The following is a 21,317-nucleotide window of genomic DNA, read 5'->3' on the forward strand; positions in this document are numbered from 1 at the left end:
CTCACACATAATCGCTTTCTCAAAATGAACTGTCCACTGCGTTTCAGACAGGTAGGCTTTCCAAGCAGCTGAAGATTCTGGATCAAAGATTGCAGTAATGACAGGCCAGCGTGGGCTGCGTGTGCGACTGACTTGCATCTCGGAGATTAATTTAAGCTGCTTTCCTTGTGGGCTGTGTTAAAAAAAAAAGGGGAAAAAAAAGGAGGAGATTGTTTTTATGGGGAGCAGCCAAAACAGCTGAGGTTTCAAGGTGGAGGGAGAGAGGGAGTGACATCGGGACATTGGGGAGGCATTTAAATAAATTACAGAGGGTGAATTTGTGCTGAGGACGTGTCAGGGGTGGACAGATGGAAGGTAATACACAGGTGTCTCATGTGTAGTGGATTTTACTCATCTCCAATACAAAGAGAACTTCATTTGACAAATATTTAACATATTTGTTGAAGTGTTCTTACTTTGAACTGCTGTTGATGGCATTCGCCTTTAGTACAGCTTCCACTATGCTTGTTGTTCCATCCATCCATTCACTTCCGCTTATCCTTTTCAGGGTCGCGGGGGGCGCTGGAGCCTATCCCAGCTGTCATAGGGCGAGAGGCGGGGTACACCCTGGACAGGTCGCCAGTCTGTCGCAAGGCTAACACACAGGGACAAACAACCATTCGCACTCACATTCATACCTAGTGACAATTTGGGTTATCCAATTAACCTATCCCCACAAGCTGCATGTCTTTGGACGGTGGGAGGAAGCCGGAGTACCCGGAGGGAACCCACGCAGACACGGGGAGAACATGCAAACTCCACACAGAAAGACCCCGGCCGGATGTTGGAATTGAACTCAGGACCTTCTTGCTGTGCGGCATGCTTGTTGTTCTCCTAGTAAATAACAAATCATGGTCACGGCATTTATACTAATCTGTGGTTTTAAGCTCCCTAGCATAAACAATGTTCTTCCTCACTAACTGCTATTAACTGTAGCACAGCTGGTATAAATTAAAGTTAAATGTCAAATTCAACTGGTGTCTTTACCACAACGATGATAAACATAGTGTCAGTATGTAATATGTAATAAGAGATTTCCTCATCTTCTTGCTGCACTTGTATTTCAAGCAATTCAGTTTTATGTAACTTTTATTCAACAAAAGTCAGACACACATATTATTATTTTGAAGTGAATAATGTAAAACTTGTAGGCCCATACGTCAACACAAATCCCTATCCTGATGAGGACACACATCAGGTCTTTCTTTCAGTACTGGCACCAGCGTAACCGATCAATACAGTGATTCGTCTTTAGAAACATGCACAGTTAGAAAATGGAGCCTTAAATCCTGACAGCTCAACACGTGATTTGTGGAACAGTTTAAGTTCGGGCTCTGGATTCTTGGCTTCCTTCGTGTTAGCATGCTACCTGTGCAGATGCATTTGAAGAACTGACTTTGCATTGCAAATCTCCAAACAAATTAGCTATAATCAGAAATGTAATCTTAGCAATGTTTTTTACAACAGTTTTTATGTCCTCCATTATGCTTAACTACCAAACAATACCTGAAACTATGAAAGGGTTGTGATGCCTTTAAAGCAAAAGTTAATGTTGCAACAGTAAAAAGTGCTATGCAAACTGAAAACTACTTTACTACCACTTTACTAGCAGTTGGCAAGTGTTTGCAAACAAGTAGGCATCTTCAGACAAACTATGGACAACTGTGGCAATCTGAAGTTTGGTTCACCAGGCACTGTAAACAAACAAGCTTAGCAAACAATTTCACCTACCAACCTCCAGCAACCATTTGCCAACTACTTGCGAAATATAGATTTTCTCCAGTGACAAGAGGCTATTGGGCGGTCACTGATGGACTCTAAACCTGGATGACTCAGACTTCAGGGTTCCAGCTGCCTACAGCAAACACTCAGGAAGTTTTTTTTTCTATACCAAATGGTGGTTGGCAGCCAGTTGCCAACTGGGGCGACAATCTCGGCCTGAGTGACTGGGGTGTAAATATAAGCTAGCTCAATTAACAAGCTGCATAATCTGTATGTGCTGGAAGCACTAACTGGTGCAAAGCTATGGGCTAATATGGTGCTGCACTTTAATATACCAAGAATAGACCTGAAAGTTCTTGGACAATCTGTGCCACATAAGCAAGCCATATCTGTCATGATTAAAAGTATTATAGTTATCATCTATGCCAATCGAAACAGCCCTACCTCTAACTTTTAGCCTTAAAAATATCCAACAGGAGAAGTTATGAAAAAAATGTGTCTACTATAAGGCTGTTACGAAAGGGGAAAGTATCCATAAACACCCCAAATGCTTCATGTATCTGTAAGCGTGTATTTTAATGCTATGAAATTGGGCATTTTAACATGAGAGCCTGTGGGGACTTTGTCTTTTCTAGCATTTCAGGCTCAAGTAACCACTCTTGGAGCTGCTGTTACTGGCTTCATTTTTCACTCCCGGAGGTTTGGCCATTTAGAGGGCACTTGAAGTGACTGAGAGATGCAGTAAATATTTGCAAGACGAAAACATAAACCCAGCAAAATAATCTGGAGTCTGGCTTTTTATTTGTTCAATTATTGCATCTGAGACTAAGCAATTATTTGAAAATCCACTCTTGAGAACTACGGGATGTTTTTTTTTGTGCTCATCACACTTGGAATATGAATTTGCATGCAAAACATATTACTGCAAGGATAAGTAGACATGCACACCCAATGTCTGTTTGTATGACTGCAAGGACACTTGCACACACAGCGGGCCCTGACTCCACCCCCCAGCAATTCAGTGATTGGCCTACTTTGAGACAGAGCAGCTCGCTGGCAGATTTGAATACAGGGAAACAGAAAGGGAGGAATGGACAGAGGAGGAGGGGATAAAGAGAGGGGGGCGGTACACTACTTTGTCCCGTCTCTCTCTCTCTCTCTCTTTCTCTGTGCCGGGTCAGGATGGAAAGGCTTACACAGGCAGGGGAGGAAACATATCATGAGAGGTGATGACACAGCCACGGAGACGCAGCTACATCCTCTCTGAGTCCCAAGTTTGCTGCTTGCTGTTGCTTTTGCCACTGCCGCCGCCGCTGCTGTTTCTGCATCCCACAGAGGAGAGAGAGAGCCAAAGATAGCTGACATTCCCTCCCCCCCCCACTCCCACTTCTCTCTCTCTTCCTCTCTTTTTCACTTTTGTTTGTGGATGATGGGATTTTAATCATGTGGAAGGTAAGGAACAGGAAGAAGAGAGGGGAGTTTGATTTGTATTTTATTTTTTTTTGTATGTGTGTGTGCTTACTGTAAGGAGGTGTGGGAGGTGTGGGCTGTCTCAGAGGGAGTTCTTCTTAGAGTAGTTTACTTAAGTCTCCCAGTCCCTGGGGGATTCCCGCATGCTTTCACCCTCCATCTCAGATCAGACTGTATTCTCAGTGGAAATAAGGAGTGGAAGCATTCAGTGCCAGCATTGCTGGAATGATAATGACAGAGCGGTGGCTTCAGGACTGAGCCAGCGAGTAGTGTGGAGCCAGCGAGTAGTGTGGAGCCAGTCTGTATGGTGGTTGAAAAGAAACTTGTGAAGAAACAGTTGCTAGACAGACATTTATAGCGAGGAGTTCTGAAGAACTTCAGCTTTTAATTTGGTCTCGTGGTCCTCCCTGAAGTGTGGCAGCTTCCACAGACACGAGCAAATCAGCTGATCCCACTTTAAGAGGTCGACAGGTATTAGCTGTAAAACTTTGGCAGCTTACCAAAAAAGTCTGTGTGTGGGCATTGTTACGTAGCATGTGAGTCTGGCTTTTTGTGACCCAAATTCAAAGAGCCACTGGATATTTTGGTGGTTGCTTGAAGCGCCGGCACACATAAAGGAGACAGGAGACAGTGCCTTGAAGGATGGTTAAAAGTGCACTCGTACTTGAGTACTTGAGTGTGTAAGAGCAGCTTCAGAGGTCCCAAATGTTTTGTCTGCTTTCCACTAAAGTGTGCAGGGAGTTTGACAGCATTAATTTGAAAGTGGAGATGTTTATCTGTACTGTCCTCCCCAATTCCTTCCTCCTCTATTGAAAGCCCTGTATGTGCAGATAGGATAAAACACCTTCGTATACAGGTTAGCTGCACTACATGCTCTACACGTTGTTCACATCCGCACAAGTCGCTCATTCTGTGTTTTTAAGCCTCCCAGAGGTCAAGTTATTGAATTTCTGTGTGCTGAGCCGTGTTAAGTACACATCAGTGCATGTGTGTGAGAGCGTGCATGCATCTTGTGCGTGCTGAATCATGTGGGTGACAGCTGGATAACACGGGCTCAGGTCTGCGAGTGCTTTTTCTCACCTGCGGTGGCTCAGCGAGATCAAGGAAATCCAGGTTTCTATGTTTGATCTGCGAGACAGTGGAGAACTTGAGGAAGGGGAGGTCACTGTAGCCTAACTTGAGGCCTTAAGTAAGCAATCAAATGCATTAAATAGAACTAGGTGCTGCTCACTTTTAGTGATAGTTTATGTTGAAGTTGGAAATGGCTTTAACCTCATGAGGTCTGATGTAAAGTAACCCTAACCCCTAACCATATAGTCTTCATAAAATATAACTTTTTGGTGGGGAAAAAAGTAAATAGTTTATGATTGCTATGATTTATAAACCCACGTATTTTGATACGTACAGGTCAAAGTTTGGTCACCAGCAGATTACCACAGTTGTCCATAGTTTGTTTGGAAGATGCCAACTTGTCTGAAAACACTTGTAAAATAGTTTTCGGCTTGTGTAGCACTTTTCACAGAGACTGTTCACCATTGTCTATGGAAGTCATATGGAAGTGAAATTATCCAATCCATCCAAATATAGCAGTACTTATGTGCTCACCATAAGTTGCCATATACAAAGTCTGCATTGACATGAATAGACTAGGCAAAACAAAAAGACCCTCTCTGTACTTGGTCCTTAGCTGTCACTTTGCCGACCAATATAGCAACAATAGCATTGTTACGGTTTCTTTTCCTGTTTCCCCCCGACATGTTTCATTGAGACATTGTCAGCCTGGACAGGCTTGACTGAAGCATCTTAGGTTTCAAACCCCCCTTTCTCTCCCGTGAATGAAGACTGAGCGTGGGAACTATGTAGACAAATATAGCAAATGCTGGTTTTTTTTTTTTCATTTGTTTTCCTTCTTGGAGCACATCTGTCAGTTTATGTAAACTTGACTCAGGGATAAGGTGCACTCTTAAACTTTGAGCGTTGCTGATGTAAAACGGATGGTTTGGTTTCTTTGAAGAAGAGTTGTGTGAGGTATTTATAGACAGTGTAGCCTCTAGTTTTGAGAAGCAGGAAGCATTAATGGACTGCAAGCTAAGCAACGTGCTGCTATTGACAGGGTTGGAAGCCAAATATATTGTAATCCGAGACCCACAGATGAAGAAAATGTAGGGTAAGTTGTGTCACTGTTTTACCTCACTGTATGGCAGTCCTTTCTGATGAGGTACTGAGGCCAACCTCTTCAGAAACACCCTTGACAAAAAATAACTTACTTTTTCTTCCAGAACACTGGTTGCTGATCAACTACAGCTTTGACTTTAGTATTCTCACAACATACTCTCACTTCCAGCTCAACAGTCATTTTTAATCACAAACCCCATCTCCTCTTAAAATGTTATTGTTGTCTTCTCCTGAGGTAGTTAGGGCCTCAAGTTAGGAAACATGTTTGGTTTTTTTTAAACTATTTTACTTTTGTTTTAGACTTTACCTTTTCTGAAGCTGTTTGGTTACATAATTTTTCCACTCGTAGCCTAACCACTCTGGAGCCCAAAGTCAGTGTTTGACATCAGAGTTCGTCAAAGTTCCTCAAATTTAACATTTTTGGCTGTTTCCATGTTGTTTTCTTTTACTTAGCCTGAAGTTAGCATATTTGGACAAGAGAGTAATGTGCTCAATTATCAACTAATGTTTGCAAGCGTGGTTAGCCAGCTGTATCCATAAACTGTTGAGTGCAATGCACAGACAGATACTGTATCTGCTAATTACTGCAAGTGTCAGACTAATCAATATCACCAAAACTCAAGACCGCTGTACTTTGCATGTGTCTTCACTAGGAGTCGTAACACTAAGTCCATTTGAATCTGTTAAAAAGTCTAACCAATCATGGCACCAGTTGATGAGGATCTCTAAAATCCTTGAATGATCGGAGTCTAAGGTAAAGCACTACAAAAGTACAATTAGGATATTGATTTTGGTGGTTAGGTTGCTGTTATTTTGTTAGTGCTAAAATAGGCTTTGCTAGCAACAGTGTATAAAGCAGCACACTACTTAGTTTCTCCAAAGTGGGGGCATGCTGCAGGTACAGTTACCGATTATGGAAAAGCACTTCATATGACCTAGCTTCAAAGAAAGTACAATAACGCTTTGATCAGAAGAAAAAATAGTATTCCAGAAAAACTTTGGTGGCTAATGCCGTGACAAGCAGACAGCAGTGCTACTCCCTAAATATTCTGTTATCTCACAAGCATGTAGTATCCATGATAAAACGGGGAGGTAGAACTCCTGAGAGTCTTATCTGCCCGTAATTGGTTAATTTGATCTTCAAAGCGTCAGCAGTTGCCTACTTCAGACGCTCGAGGGGTGAACTGCTAATTGCTATCTAAACACGCTTCAAAAGGGACAAGACATACTGGATTCCTTTCTCTCTCTCTCTCATTCTCGCTCTATTTCCACTCCAGATCAGTTCATTTTATCCACCCCAGTGCGTTCTTTAATCACCCACTGGATAAGATGAGAGTGCAATGTTGCTATGGAAACATCAGAAACGGTGACAATGAGCACAATCGGTTCAGTGAGAGTTGGCAGCTTGTGCAGTCCTGTGGAGAGGATAAGTGGTTCCTCAAACTTTTTATTTTAAAGTTGTCAGGAGCCTCAACAGTGTGCTGCAGTGTGGTATTAGACAAGTTTCAAAATTTTAACTATATAAATATGAAATTGACAATGCTTGTACGACTATCAGGCTATTACACAGTTTGTTCTACTTAATGGAGGCTGAAGTGTAGCCTTTTTGTCTGATCTGCAGTCGAAATAATTCATGTTTATACTAAAAGGTTGAGTGGAGGATTATACCACGGTGCAGTGACCCAGCACTGCAAATAACTTTCCACTAATGTGGCAATATGGTCAGTAAAACCTGTGATACTGAATCTTTCTGAACAGAAACACAGAGAAATGGAAGAAGAAAAATGAAAATAAATAAATAAATAATTGAAGTCGAACTCTTCTTCAACATCTAAATCCTTGTCTCGTTCGCTAAATGTAAATGACAGTTTTGCTTCTCTGACTAAATTAATGAGTGGCCACACATTCTGCATGATGCTTCCCCGCTGAACAAGTAGTTGTTGTATTGCCTGGTGAATTTGGAAATCATAACTAAAAAATATACTGATAAGAGTCTGTAGTATGGAGCAGAGTGATGTTAGTGTGGTCAAATTTATGATAAAAACAGCCTGAAATTTTACGGATAAAATCTAAAGATTTAATCTAGCATCCTTAAACAAATCAGTTCAATTTCTGTAAGTCTCTTTGCACATTGTTAATGGCATTTTTTTTGCTTTTTGGGTCATTTGATTCCACATATTATCAGCTAAGAACCTTTGACTATTTCACCATGAAATAATAAAAACACAAAACCTAAACTAAATCCATAGACTGTAAAAGATGGACATAGCCTGAGAAACATTTTGTCATGTTTCTCAGGTCTTTGTCTGAATTTCTACGAACATTATTGCTAAGGATTGTCTTATTGCATTGGAGTCACACTGGGTTAAATATGTACACTTGGGTTTTAAGGGGTATTTATTATTTTCTTCTTTTTTTTGGGTTGTATGGAAGCCCCAAACGCAATTTCATTGTTCTTGACAATGACAATAAATAAATAAATACTAAATACTAAATAGCCATGTGACTACACTCACTGATATTGTCACCTATGGATTTCTAATTATTCCAGCATCATAGTTGTTGCCATCTTGGCTTTCTGGAACCAGAAGTTATCACATTAATAGCGAATGCTAAGCAGTTTGATTAGCAAGCTTTAAAGATAACTACTAATCAGTGCTAAGTAACATATTGAATATGCTACACCAAAATTCAAGCAGACTTTCTGGTTTAGCAACATAGAAAACAATGTAGTTTGTCACATCATTGTATTCAAAATGCTAAGTGTGTTCAGAAGTCCAGTTCAGCGACTTAGGTTAGCAGGAGGTAAAGCTAGCAGGCAGCAATCAGGTACAGTTGCCTTTGTTGGCACACAATGATTTCTGCCATGCATTAAAAATCTGAATGCCCTGAGTTAACCTCTCCCAAGTTCTAAATGCTGCTTTCAGTCTTTGTAAACTTTGTAAACATTTTCTGTTTAAAATTTTTTTCTTAAAATGTCTTTATAATTTTGTCACTTCAACTGGCATCCATCAACTCACTCTTAGGTATGCATTAGAGTCTTGGTAGGTTGGAGTCTTTGTCTTATGTGGGCAGCATGAATTAACTTTTGGAGCCATCCTCAAGTAGGTCATACTTTCTCAGAGTATTAAAAAGAAACAAAAATGAAGATCCCAAAGATCAGCACTGCTTTTAAATTGTTTATGTAACATGACGTTTCAGTTTTACTAATGGAAGGCAAAATCAGTGATCCTCTCAGCATGCTGCCTGAAAAAACACCCCTTCACAGGTGTCAGGTTGGGGTGTTCGGTTCTGAAAAAACATTGCGGACATTTGATACGCATCAAGGGACTTACTCAATCAGCTGCGGCTCGGCAGATGTGTTTGGAATATCCATCATTCTTGAGGTCTTGGATAGGTTGAATACCATCATGCTTTTTGACATTCCTAACCTTCTAGTTCAACATAAACACAGATGACTTGAAGCCTTGTATTAAAAATCTAGTATAATTGTTAGCATATTCCACATCTCTGGTGTCATGACACAAGGTGCCCTGTGGAACAGGGTCATTTAGGCATTTCAGGCAGGTTAAACTGAATTTATATAGAAGTAATCAGCTTTTTCTTGAAGAAGCAGACGTCCAAGGTGACTGCTTGACAACAACTTAACAAATTCTCAACAAGATGAAATCCTAATTTCCAACAAGTTAAAAATCTTCAAACACAAAAGAAAATTTGAGTTTTTCCACAGAGAGATCTGTGCACAACTATAAGATATTCATTGTTTTATGTAGGAAAGCCTTAATAACATGTAAATATAACTCGATAAGAAGGATATTTTGCATCTGTAATCTTAATTGCCCTGAATAGTTCCCGAAAACAAGATCTTTTTGCATGCTACACTGCATGAGTCATGCAAATGCTGCATGAGTGGTGTTTATCCCACTAGTGCTCTGTTCATGCATGCAAACACTCGCTTACCTAATCTTTACCAGCTCTCTGGGGCCATTTTCACATCGAAAACATTTCATTATCCAATCAAAGTTGCTATGATAATTTAGCACTTCAGGGCATAACCACAGTTTAATCACTTTCATCTCCACTAGGGGATCCGAAGCACACATTTTGAGGCAGCATTAAGGCATTATAGAATAATTGTGCTCATGGAAGAAGACATTAACTAAACCTGTAGTGTCTGGAAATGCAGCATATGAGGGTTCAGTGAGTGCTCTCTTTTCTGCAGTCAGTCTTATGTCAAATAGCCAACTGAGGATCTTACTGTACAGTTTGAAAAGTGAACCAGAAGTAACGTTGAAGTGCATCAGCTTTTAAGGATGGGACAGTAAATGGCACTTAACTGAACTGTTGCTGCGGTGAATTCTATTACAGTGTGAATTCAAGCTAGTGTGATGTGTGATTATCAAAAGGTGTCAGAAAAGTGTGACATTTTGTTTCCAGCTAAGTGTAGGGTGTTTTTTTCTACCCCAATTCAAAAAGATGACTATTACACTCTCAGCTCTGTATTTTTGCTCTTGGACTCTACTAAAGTCACATTCCGTGATTCAAAGTTCAAAATGACGCTTGTTCATGTATGATGAGCCTTGGCGCAGTCATCCACTTCATCTCTGAGTGTTTTAGCTGCCTTTCCCTTTCCTTTAAGCCAACTTTCTTCTAATTGGCAGACCACATTAGCGATAACCCCTGTGACATCATTTAGAGTTGAGAGTAGAAAAAATCAAAAACAAAGTGGTTAGAGCTGCTGATTACACATGCTTATTGTTGAACCTTTGGCCACAGAGCCTAAAACAGCGCTAACTGTTTAGGCACACAGTGAGGATTTTGCGATTAATTTTCCATAAAATGTTTTACATTTGTTTATTGCATGAATTTATGGGCAATATGTTGAGATCACCAGGTTTTAAAAGTTATATAGGATATAGAAATCCTTTACTAATAGATGATAAAGGCACCTTTGCATGTTTGCATGCGGTGGGAGAGTACAGATCATTCACCCTGACAAAAACTGTCCTTGACAACAGCAGCTTTTGAGTTGTTAACATAATCTCCGCCCCCCTACCGCCCTCCATTTTCACATGCGCCACTGTACCCAATCTGGGTCACACAAGTGAGATCCCAGACAGACCCTGCCACACACGCACCGGCTCACACACGCACCCACACCACATTCACAAATGTCACCCTTTATTATAATCACTAATAGCCTCTGCATCCCAGACTATCACCAGCCAATCCTGTTAGGTGTGACTGACCGCTTCGAAACATGAAAGGCCGGGATTGGTCACAGCCAGTATTGTAGGAAGCTGGTTAGGGATCAGCATGGCAGGGTATCTGGAATCAGACAAAAGCTTTGAGTATGTGCGTGCGTGTGGCAACTGCTACTGTTGGTAACTTGTTAAATATCCAGTCTCATACTGTAGTGAACATGAAGGAGAAGTTAGGGAGGTAGAAGGAAGGAAGGAAAGGAAATGGGAAAAATATTTTGAGTTCTAATCCTCCCTTGAACACTCAAAAAGCTTTTTTTACATTTAGCGAACTGATTTGTTTGGACTTCGTTAGCTTCAACTCTGGGCATGTTCCTCACCCAACTTTTTTGTCCTCTGTCCTATTTGGACTCATGACAACTACACCTGTGAGCAAGGCTGTTGAATATATAAAATTAATTTCCTTGGAATTCAAGATTTATTACATACAAGACGAGCCAGAAGGCTAATAGTGCAGGAAAACATTGTAGAAAAATGCTGGATGCAGGAAGATACTATGTAACATGATGATGTATCAGCTCAACAATTCTCAGTTAACAGAATTTACATTTTAATTTGTAAGTTTATTATAAAATGCTACTTTTTACAGTTTTGTCATGGTGAAAGTCACGGACACTGCAACATACTTTAGTAACTGAGCACAGTATTGAGGCATGTATTCTGATATAAAGTATGAACATAATGCAACACTTGTAGCACAACTAAATATTTTAGCTAATGTAATAATTTGGACCTGGAATTCCAGAGCTTCCCGGATGTGACCGTTAATTATTGATGGCCAAGTACAATGAAATTGTATATTAAGTAGAACGTTTAAACAAAAAGAGGAAGTTCAAAACATTTACTTAGATTTTACATTTAATAAAAAATCTGTGTAATTTAAAACATTTGGTTGTGCACAGTTAATATTAATCTCCTCTGACCTTAGCAAGGAGAGAAAGCCCCCGAAAAGGCTCCTTGTTCTCAACAACCGCACGAGGTTGAGGGTTAATCTCTCTAGCTCTCCAGCCCTCCTATGAAACCAGATTATAGGATTTGCAATTCAGGGAAAAACATAAACATTTGAGGGATCATTAAAATTCTTTGACATATTGGTGTATGTGAGGTGTCAAATGGTTTAGATGTTGGCAAAAAAGCGAAGCCAAGTAGAGGTTGCACTGAAGAGCTCACAAAAATGTAAATAATTTATTCAGTTTTTTTATAAAAATGTGAATAATTGAGAGCTGCTTCTTTTTCTCTCTCTGTCCCAGTTGCTAAAGTAGGCGATGTTTGTGGGCAGTTTAGGCAAAATGGTACCTGACAATCCAACGCGGACAGGTTCTGGTCACCTTTACCCTGAGCGCATTTTGAATCTATTACAGATTCAATTTCCATTTTGAAGTTTGAGCAGGAAAAGACTTTGCGGCGTGTAAAATGTAACATTAAAAAGGCTGACAGCCAGATATCGTCATGTTTTGGCTCGGCTTCTGATGCTTTGCCCTCTTTCGCTCGGTTCTAACATTTCGCTGTGTGTTTGCTATTTTCTGCCTCTCTGAGTTAAGAGCAAATTGGAACAGCGAGATCATAAAGTGACACACACATGCAGTGTGTATGCTTATTATGTGAGCCAGGTCAATGGGGATGACCTACTTCTCAGTTCTGCTCCATGCGCTGCCACAGTCGCACACGTCAAATCACCAAATGGACCCTGCACCCAAATGTGAGGTTTTTTTCATAGCTTTTTGGGGTGCTTATTGCCGAGTAATTTCTTTTATGCAATTTACTCAAAGCTATCTGGTAATGGAATCTCTCTACACTTCCACGTGGAAGTGTCGCTCATTTCAGTTGAGTTTTTCGGGTTTTTGTGCAGCTGAAGAATTCATTGTGCTGAAAAAAAATCTGAAAAAGCAATGCAATCAAATTTCCCTGAAGCAACATTTTAAGAGAACAAATGATCACGAATTAAGTTTTATTACAAAAACATATAAAACATATCAGTGTTTAGACCTGCAGTTAGCAACAATTATCATCTTCATTATGAGTGTCTCAGTACATTATGTAAAAGTGCAGCGCTCAGTCTTTCCCTTTAAATCGAACACAGAATCTCTCTCTCACTCATCTGGGGATTTTTTTTGTCTGCATCATTCTCTTGTTGAATCAGTTTTTAGAAAATGGAGAGAAAAGAAAGAGGTCCTATGAAAATTTTAACAGTTCAAACTACAAGGGGAAAGGAAAGCGGCAACCTTCGTGGACCTGACGTTAATGAAAGATTTAGAAGTCGAATGCAGACTAATGGGGGGAGCCGGGCCCAAATATAAACAGGAAGGGAGATCAAAAGTTAAAATTTGTTATTTTCAGATACATTTGTATGTGGCGTGAGTGAGCATTTGTCTAAATATGAACTCATTTCTAAAAAGTACTTTAACCTCTAACCCAACCCTGTCTGTCTCAACAAACACTCGTTGCTACACACACCAAATCTTTGGTAGTCTCTTTAAATACTTAGGGTTTGGTTTAGGATGAGGGTTAAAGTAGATTAGCTAGAGTACTTAGAAATCACAGGGATAAAAGTTGGGTTTGATTTAACCCTCACTGAATAAGTGAACGCTGAAATAACGGCCAGTTGCAAAAGGTTATGTGTTGGCATTCATGGATCAGAGACCATATGAAAGTTACTTTTCTTTTTCAAAATAAAACAGCAGGCATTTCAGCGAGGCATCGGGGCAATGACATTTGTGCCCGCTCAAAATAGAAATGCAGCATTTTGGGCTTGTGTCATGATGTAACATGAGATGAGTAGAGACAGAAACAGAAACGGAGGAAGACTGAGATAAACAAATGTCAATCTGATCCTTCTGAGCCTATCATATCTATTGAATATTATATTGCCATTTCTGAGGAAAAGGTCACTGAGAGAGTTTCACTGAATGTTATTACAGTTTGTGCTTTCTGACTGAATTTTTCGTGGTTAAAGCAATGAAATTAAACTGCCTCCTTATTTGCCTTGAGATTTGTACACTCTCAAAATCCTCTTCGTGGGAACATTCGTTGATTTTACATGACGAGCCTTTTCACGACGCAGTAAAATTGGTATCATTACATTAGCAATGTATCTGAAAGAGCAGGATCTATTGTTGAAATGCTTCCTTGTTAATGAGTTAAAAAAATCATTTTGCAGGCTCCCCTACATGTAACAGTCAGCAGCTTCAATAACCGCATCCTCTTTGAGGAATGGTTGAAAATACAAAAATGTAAGACAGTAGCTATTTTACAGACAGAAGCAGGGATGCACTGATTGCAAGCACCAACAAACAGCCAGTAAACAGTCAGTAAACAATAGATCTTAATCAATGTTATAACTGCTTAAATAGCAGTTTAAAAAGGTCTTTTAGCTTTTCAGGGTACTAAACATTTGAGCTGAGCTAACACCACGTACAGTACATAGTGTTCACTGGCAGTAGTAATTATTAATTAGTAAGTATTAGTAAGTAGTAGTAAGTAAGTATTGCATAATGGCTGGTTGAGACTACACCTAAACTAGCAAAGTTTCATGACATAATGATGATTATTGCTAGCAATTTTGTTTGCACTAATGCTAAACCTATAATAGCTGTATAGTTTGGTTGAAAACAGTTTCCTGTTGAAATATGACTCACCTGTAAACAGGCACCTTTAAAAAGTGAAAACATCATTCAAGCTTATTAAAGACTATATAGTATCATGCTAATAGCTAACACTGTATGACCAAGGCAAACGATTAAAGTATCGTGTAACGTGTACAATGGCATTATTACTCATTACACAGCAGGATAGAGCTGCTAACATAAGCTAAAATTCAAAACATCATGAATCTGGTTTTTTTGCACAACCTTAAATAGTTAAATAATGAATAACAATTGCAGATTGTTCCAAGCAGATAGATGAATATAGACAGAGAAAAACTGATTATTTTAATGAAACGCGACATTTAGAACTTCTTTGAAAGCAGCTGTTACAGAACATTTCGATAAACTAGATAAATATGTTGTGAACATTTTTAGTCTACACACAAAATTGTTAAGCATTTTAATGAAAGATGAAGAACAAAAATATAATGAGCCTTCTCCTTTTTTTATACATAGACTTCTATAAATTAGATAGATGTCATTTTGGATGAGGCACTATCCAGCATCCCATAAAAATATAGCTGCAAGTAATGTTAGGGACAACAGTTCCTGTTCAGAATGAAACATTTTCTTCACATGCTGAAGCTGCAGAGAAACAGAGGAGAAATGACTGCGGAGGAGTCTTCCACCGCTCATTCAGCTTTGTATTGCCCCCCACTGAACGCTATTGGTACTGACATTTCAGTGGTTCCAGCACAGCAGACGAGTCTTTCACACATAGTGGCAGCTCTGACAGTCATGGGGCACAAAGTGATGGTGGGAAAAATAAACAACTCTGATTCCATCAAGTTTTTCCTCCACTCTCAATGGCCTTTCTCCCCCCTCTCTCTCTTGCTTTCTCTTCTTTGCCTCCAGTTTTTTGAAAGTACTTCTTTACATCCCCTTTCCACTCGTTCTTCTTCTGTTTTGTGCTCTGTCACCTCAAAACATGGTTCAACAGTGTCACCTATGGTGTGTTGAGAGGCATTTCATCTTGTCTCACCTGCCAATTTGGATTTGTGTAACTATGCATGTCTATATGTAAGCGCAGATTTAGATTTGTGTGTGTTCTTTTGTCAGACTGAGGGTTTTTTTTCTCTTCATCCTTTCGTGCCTCCAGGTTTCCTCCCTCCCCTTTCAAACCTGTCAGAGCTTCGTCAATGTCTAACTTTTTTTTGGCTTTGTCAGGAAGTTATTTTTTCCTGCATCTACCTTCTCTACTTTGTTTGTTAGTTGGCTGACAGCTGTGTGCTGGAATGGAGTGCATAAAAAATAGTCCTTAGACTGGTCCAATTGATATTTAGTTCATTTATGCACTTTTATTACCTTCAAACAGACAACACTCATGCATTAGATTTCTTTTGTTTTAATGGTTATGCTTTGTATTAACCTCATTGTGATAAGTCTAGAGAGTCTGATTAACAAAAGGAAGCATGCTCCAGAAGGAGTGGAACTGTTTTACACTTCAAGAATACCTGAGAATTAAATAGAACTTTTTTTAATGTAATATTGGATGATTGTGGTCTTTTTCAGTGAGCTATTTAATCTAGTTCATCTTTTAATTAACAACAGTCTATCAATAGTCCTCTGCTATCAGTGTGGAACAAGTGGAACATAATGAACCAGTTAGAGGACATCCGATTGGCCGAGCTCACACATTTTTTAATATTAACTTCATCAACGTGGTTGGATTGTCACATTTTTTGACATCTTTTAAAAACAAATGCAAGCCTCAAACTAATTTAAAGGATAACGTTAGCTTCATAGCATAATTGCCTAAGTCATTTGACTAAGTCAATGACTTAGGCACTTATGCTATGAAGCTAACGATAAATGTTTGCAAGTTTGCCAGCTAATCTTAGCCAGTTTGTGCCGGCCCTTTTTTCTGTCAGCTTGAGTCACGTTGAGATGTTTGTTACTGATAGAAAAAGGGGAAATTATTAAACATGTGCAGAAAGATTGTACAAACACATTAGCTTTAAATGCCCAGTCGCTTATTATTGAAAACTCATTACAGATATTAATAAATAGGGCAAATATAATTTGCTGCCCTATAGGAATACTTTAAAAAAATCACCTGATACACAATGCTATATGGTTTTATATTTTAGTATCTTATAAACTGATGATTACTAGATTGCATAAAAGTGCACTGAACAGTAAAAAAGCTGATGTTTCAGTAAATAGTTATCATTCACTTTAGCTAATGAGGCTCTACTAGAACCACTTGCATCATTCATTCCCCTCACAACTGCCATGGTTGGTCATTTTGACCCTGTCCTGCAACAATAGCAGAAATCCAAAGAAATCACCTTGAAGGAGGGAAGATGTGTCATCTAATTTTTCTAATTATAAGTAGGATTTAACAAAATATGTTTTTAGGATTAAGTTTTAAGGGTTTCATTAGTTTTATTGAAATAACATATGTAACATATTAGATATTAGAATCCATAGATAAACAAATAAACAAAGGGTATTATAAACATATCTAAATTATTTTATTATTATAGTAGAACATTATAAAAAAAGTTAAAAAAAAGATGTTTGGCTAATGCATCATATCTAATTAAGCTAAAATAAAGAGGATACCAGATTTAACAGGTTACAATGACCTCTTTTCAGTCTTACCAGCAAGTTAAGTTAGCTTAACTTAGCTTAGTCTTCCAACTGTTAGGCTAATGGTGTACAGCTATTCAAGGGCTTGTTTTTTTGGCTTTAAATGACAACATATGCATTTAGTTCAAGTTCTAGAGTTTGTCTAGAAAATTACTTATCAAGCTTTTCGGCATCTTTAGCCACAAGCTAGTTGCTAACTTAGTATGGCTACTATTGGTTGCATGCCAGGTAAAAGTAGGATTTAAGAAGATTTTTTGTTGTCACAAAAAACTTTACACACCTGACAGGAGTTAAAATACAGAGATTGATGATAACTCTTCCCTACACAAGTCGCAGCCTCTTGTTGTAAAAAATCATAAAAAAAGTTGAAAGATTTGGGTTTGTCCCAATCTTACATTGCTTGCATTTAGGTAGGAGTAAATTTGGAGCTCTTCTGCCATGATCTTACATTTGGAGAAGTCTGTGTGTTAAGTTTGTGTTTACATACATGACCGCAGATGCATACTGTCAAATACTTGGGCTAAATAAGATTACATCTCACCCTACTACATAAACTTTGCTCCCTCATGTTGAAACTGCTCATTTAGTGATTATTTAGCTTCAGAGCTGCTGTAAGCTAACATCCAACGATGCTGTTATGAAAAGGCAATTCGACCAAAAGAATAACAGTATACGCTAACCCTTTCAACCCTCCAAGTTTTATTTGACAGTCGGAAAGCTCGGGTCTCACTGACAGATTAGTTGCCATTATAAGCACCTCAGAGAGGCTCTTAGATGTTTCAGAGTAGGTGTTTTGTGCTAATGAGTATGTATCACTGTGTGTGCACATGCTGCGATGCCAGTGTAGATGAGTGTGTCTCTCTGAGTGTTTGTTTTTAACAGTCCAAGCAAACACATACCCATTCCGTTTCATTTAAAGCATGTGATTGCCAAATCACTCCCATCTCCCACATTCAATTACTTGCATTTTCCTCTGTATATCCTTCCATATTTGCTTGATTCCAGCATTTGGCGTTTCCCTTCTGATATAAATGTAAGAGATCAAGGGCTTGCTTGGTAATACGTCTATGTACACAGTTCCCCCCATCCCATCTCTTTCACCAGCTCATCAGGTCTCACAGTAAATATCTGATCTCAAATATCACAGGTACTAAAAGTGGTGGTTGGACTGTGCTGAGCTCATATGAGGACAGTTTATCTGCAGCACTTGTTTTTTTGTTTTTTTCCCCAGAGGATGAGAGGAAGCCATGCATAAAGATAGATTAGAGAATGAAGAGGAGATATTCAGAGTGCAGCAGTCCACTCACACGAGTTTTAATCTCAGTAAACAGTGACATCTGCTGAAAGGGCCGCACCATGGAGATAAGAGCGGATTTCTTTCCTGCATTTCATTTCATTCCTTGCATTTTTCTTTTGTGTGTGTGTGTGTGTGTCACTGTCGTTATTATGCTTAAAGTGTGTAGAAATTGGAGCATGGTTTATAACATCAATTTACGTACTCATTATAATCAAATGCATTCATACTCAAAATCATTTATTTTTCATCATCATCATCATCATCAACTTTATTTATAAAGCACTTTAAAACAACCACAGCTGACACAAAGTGCTGTACATTGGAACTGTAAAATAAAATTACATGAGATATAAATAAAAAACAAATAAAAGATTGTTTATTGTTAATTCTGAAAACAAATCTCATTGTTTTCAGAATTATCTGTGTGCTAATCTGACATTTTCTTTCTTTCTTTTTTCTTTTTTTGTGCTGTGACACATTTCCTGAAACTGGCAAAGATCCTTTTAGCCCTAAGGGTTGGTTTCACTTTTATTTCACTTCTAAAATAGGGATTTTTTTTCATTGACATTTTCAGCTACAGTAAAATCCAATTTATCTTCTTAAAATTAACCAAAAGTGTATTAAAAGGCCTAGGGCTATGAGTTCAGAAATGAAGAAAGCATGCACTGTTGAATTTTTAACTTGGAGGCAAAGTCTCAGAGGTAACTTGTCTTTATTAGAACTGACTGGAAACAGAGCCACACTTATTTATTAGCTTACTTGAGCACTTTTAGTTATATTAATTAGCAGGCAGCTCCCCTTTAATGCTTTCCAACATAATCAGGAATTTATAAAACAGTAAATCTTGCTACATTTTGTTGTTTTGTGTTTCTAAATTTGAGTTGAGTTTGAGCCTCTTCTACATTTTCTTCCTGAGTCTCTTGGAGACATGTTGACAGCACGGAGGTTCACGTGGAAATCCAGAGTCAGCGGCTCTGCAGGAGAAATGAATTGGCATGTGTTCTAATTAGCAACTGACTCCAGATGTGGCAGATGGAGCCACAGCTGTAGTCAATGTTAAAACAAGACTCCCATTTCAACTCGAGTGGTAAAGGTGCATCAAAGTTGAATTTATATGATTTGAGCAAAAGTAAGCTTGAAATAGCTTGAAATGAATGTACGGACGCCTCAAAAGACATAAAAACCCATTAAAAATATCATCAAGCTTCATCAAATTTCATTTCATTTCTTTCCTTTCTTTAATGTAAACCAGGTGAGAAGAACAATCTATAGTCATTTCTTTGAAGCATTATTACTTCCGCCAAAGAGGTTATGTCGAGTTTGTGTGCGAGCCTCATTCAGTCTGTGAACACAGTAGTTTCGGATGAGTTCTGAAACTTTCAGTGTAGCTAGTTAAAACATTTGTCGGCTACCCTAATCTGATCTTGCAGTGCTTCTTGCTAGAACATGATGTTCTAGATGACTTGGAACACTAATTATTTTGTCTCACTCAGAGCATGCTGGGAAAATTATACCCCTTCTAGTGCATAGCTAAAAGAAAGATAGTAATGTTACAGAAGGTGCTAGCACAAAATGTACTCTGTGTGTTTATCATGCATCAGGCAATTAAATATTATTTGAGAAAACATGAGTGGGATCAGCCTTCTGTAGCCAAAATGAGTAGAGCACAAACATATATCCCATAATCCCACCCATTTAAGAGCAAGTTGGAAAAAAAAAGACGTCTTCAACCTGCTCTTAGACTTTTGTTAAGGCCTTTTCTGTCACTTGTCTTTTCGGGGCTTCCATGCTGTACTATCTGTACAGTGACTTAATGGTAAAGAACGAGGGATAAAGCGAACCTCACTGCCACTATTGCACACTAGTTATATAAAGTATCTGATTAGTGAGAAGTTGCATTACTGGCTTGTGGCTCAGTAGTTTTAAGTCCAGCCTGACAGATGCTTCTTGACGGCAGCAGCTGCTGCTGATGGTGTGTAATCTTGTTAATCCAAGCATAGGGAAACCTATAGCGTACTGCGGTCAACAACAATGAGAATCACAAAAGGGCACAAAGTGGGTCAACAGCACATCTGCAATGTGGCTGCTATAAAGACCATGAGATATTTGTTAGAGCAACTATATGTTTGACTTTCAGCCTACAGAATGGTCTTTACGTTTTCTGTTAGTACAATTGAAATGTATATATAAAGCACCAAATCAGTAATACACAACAGAAAACCCCAACAATCAGGCCATATAAATATGGCCTCATATAAATAAGCACTTGGTGTCAGTGGGAAGGAAAAATCCCATTTTAACAGGAAGAAACCTCCAAACTGACTAGCAACATTCTCCTCAGCTTGTTTTTTGATACTAATGCACCTTTTTCTAACTTAGACTGTCTTGAATCTTGCTAATAGGCTCCCAGCTATTTTTACTTTCAAGATTAAGCTTGAGATTTTTTTTAATTTTTGATAAAGGATATCATTAGGGCTGGGTCAGATGACCCAGAACCATGATGAGGAACCTCCCATCAAGCACTGAGCATCTCTCCTGTAGTTTTGCCTTGTCTTTTATTTGTCGCCTTGCTGTGTTCTTCTTTTCGGTCTTCTTTTTAACCTCATTGCTAGATGTATTGTAGATGGCTGTCTGTTCCTCATCAAAGTGAGTTCTTCCTTCCCACCATCACCACATTTTTGCTCATAGAGAACTGTCTAATAAATGAGGTTTTCTCTCTAATGTTGAAGGGTATGTAGCTTACAAAATAAAGATCCTTGAGGCCACTGTCGCAGGCAGTATATAAACAATTTGGAATTTATAGACCCCTGTGCCTCCTTTCTACTTAATACTGTGGACAAAAGTAGAAGCTCCACAGCCAAATTATCGTCAGGTGTTGATTTTAAACTTCTAAATGCTTATTGGTGGAACATGCTGAACCATGCTAATTAATCTGTTTGCTTAATCTTATTTTCAGTCTTCAGTCAGACGTAGAAAACCCGGTACTTTAAGTCAACTCAGTGGTCTGCTCCATTGAGATATAAGCCCTCCAAAGAAAGCGCAGAGAAGTAAGCTGTTTCACACCATTTAATCACAAATCCCCCTGCTTTCTTTTCCTTTCTCCCTCTCTCTGCT

At 38.9% G+C, this 21,317-nt stretch overlaps 1 protein-coding gene across 1 annotated transcript in view; it reads left to right on the top strand.

Moving 5' to 3' along the window:
• The first annotated feature begins 2,910 nt into the window (after positions 1–2,910).
• LOC308393493 (E3 ubiquitin-protein ligase Midline-1-like) overlaps positions 2,911–21,317 on the top strand; it is a 60,174-nt gene continuing 41,767 nt past the window's right edge. Inside the window, exon 1 of the mRNA XM_080877292.1 lies at positions 2,911–3,213. The gene's annotated coding sequence lies outside the window, so the exon portion shown is untranslated. The remainder of the gene's footprint in view (positions 3,214–21,317) is intronic.

The sequence above is a fragment of the Rhamphochromis sp. 'chilingali' genome, assembly GCF_963969265.1.
Source record: "Rhamphochromis sp. 'chilingali' genome assembly, chromosome: 3".
Classification (NCBI taxonomy): Eukaryota; Metazoa; Chordata; class Actinopteri; order Cichliformes; family Cichlidae; genus Rhamphochromis; species Rhamphochromis sp. 'chilingali'.